Below are 1,366 nucleotides of genomic sequence, written 5' to 3'. Positions count from 1 at the left end.
TAAAAACCTTTAAATAAATTAACACTTTCCTGCAAAATTATATGATGTGAAAAAAAGTCGCGGATCCACGGAAGAACTGGAGCTTCCGTCCGGTTGGCGCGGCCAGAGCCTGGAGCGCGGCGGTGCCCCTGCACGGCTCTACCCGAGCTCCACGCCGTTGCAATGACTTGGAATCATCCTCTACCCGCTGTCTTTTCGACGTCTCAGTGTGTCATTTTTTTTTTTTAAAGATCTTCTGAGGCGTGCGTAAACCCGTCCGTCGTTAATAACTCTGCTGCCGTGAGTAACGAGCGCACCACGCGCATATAGAAAAGGTGAATAGAAAAGATCCACACACGGACCAGTCTGACACGCGCGCACACTTCACTGTTGATGCTCTGCTATGAGGGACTGAGTGAGTGTAGAAGACAGAGGCATCCAGTACAACCACCAACAAGTTTTGCATTTCTGCAGCTACTTCCATGTATGAGGTTTCGGCCACTCAGAGGCGGCGAAAAGACACGGAGGGCGGCGCCAACATTTTTAAGGTGGTCTGAAGAATTAAAATTTAACAAAAAACTTTTAATTTTATCCATAACCGTTTCAATTATGATTCTGTGAACCAATGAAATGTATTTAATTTTTACGCGTTTTGTGCCAGAAACTGCGATAATAAAGACTATGATAAAGGAACTTAAGGCTAAACTTGAAGGCACAGTAATGTTTAATGCGATGGTATATAAAAACATTTCATAATTAATAACAGTTATGCATTAACAAAAATAATTGACAGATATGTAATACTATTATATTAGCTATTAAACTGTAGACAATAAGAATATAATTTTAAAATCAAATTTAAAAAGGTAATTTGGGGTTAACTTTAGTATGCATTTTCTATATTTATTTCTCTGTTTTCGTTTTTTTTTTCATATCGATAAATGTGAAAATCTATCAATCAGAAAAAAACTCACCCTGGTAACTGGAATAAAATATTACTTTTAATAAAATTGCTCTTAGCACATGAACATTGCTGTCATCTTAGAACCATATCAATTCTTTAAAATATGGCATTTCACAAAACAGCAGACAGGAAAAATGTAGCAGTTCAGGGGTCCGTTTCTTGAAGCTGGCTCACGAAACACTGTGAACTAATCTTTCGCTTCGTTCTCGCAGATTCGTTTCATTTGTCACGTGACAGAGAGCTCGGGTCTAGTGATGGGAATACTGACTCTTTTTATTGATTCCAATCTTTGACTCTCGAACAGTAAAATGAACGAGTCGTGAACGAATCTTGAACTAATCATTTCATTCATTTTACAGCAGGTGGCGCTTTAGCCCTATTGTGGGCGTTGTAAAGAAGGCTGCGGTTCTCCGACACTAAATA

Source organism: Cynoglossus semilaevis, chromosome W (genome assembly GCF_000523025.1).
Source record: "Cynoglossus semilaevis isolate Cse_v1.0 chromosome W, Cse_v1.0, whole genome shotgun sequence".
NCBI classification, from domain to species: Eukaryota; Metazoa; Chordata; class Actinopteri; order Pleuronectiformes; family Cynoglossidae; genus Cynoglossus; species Cynoglossus semilaevis.
This window is presented reverse-complemented; position numbering follows the sequence as displayed.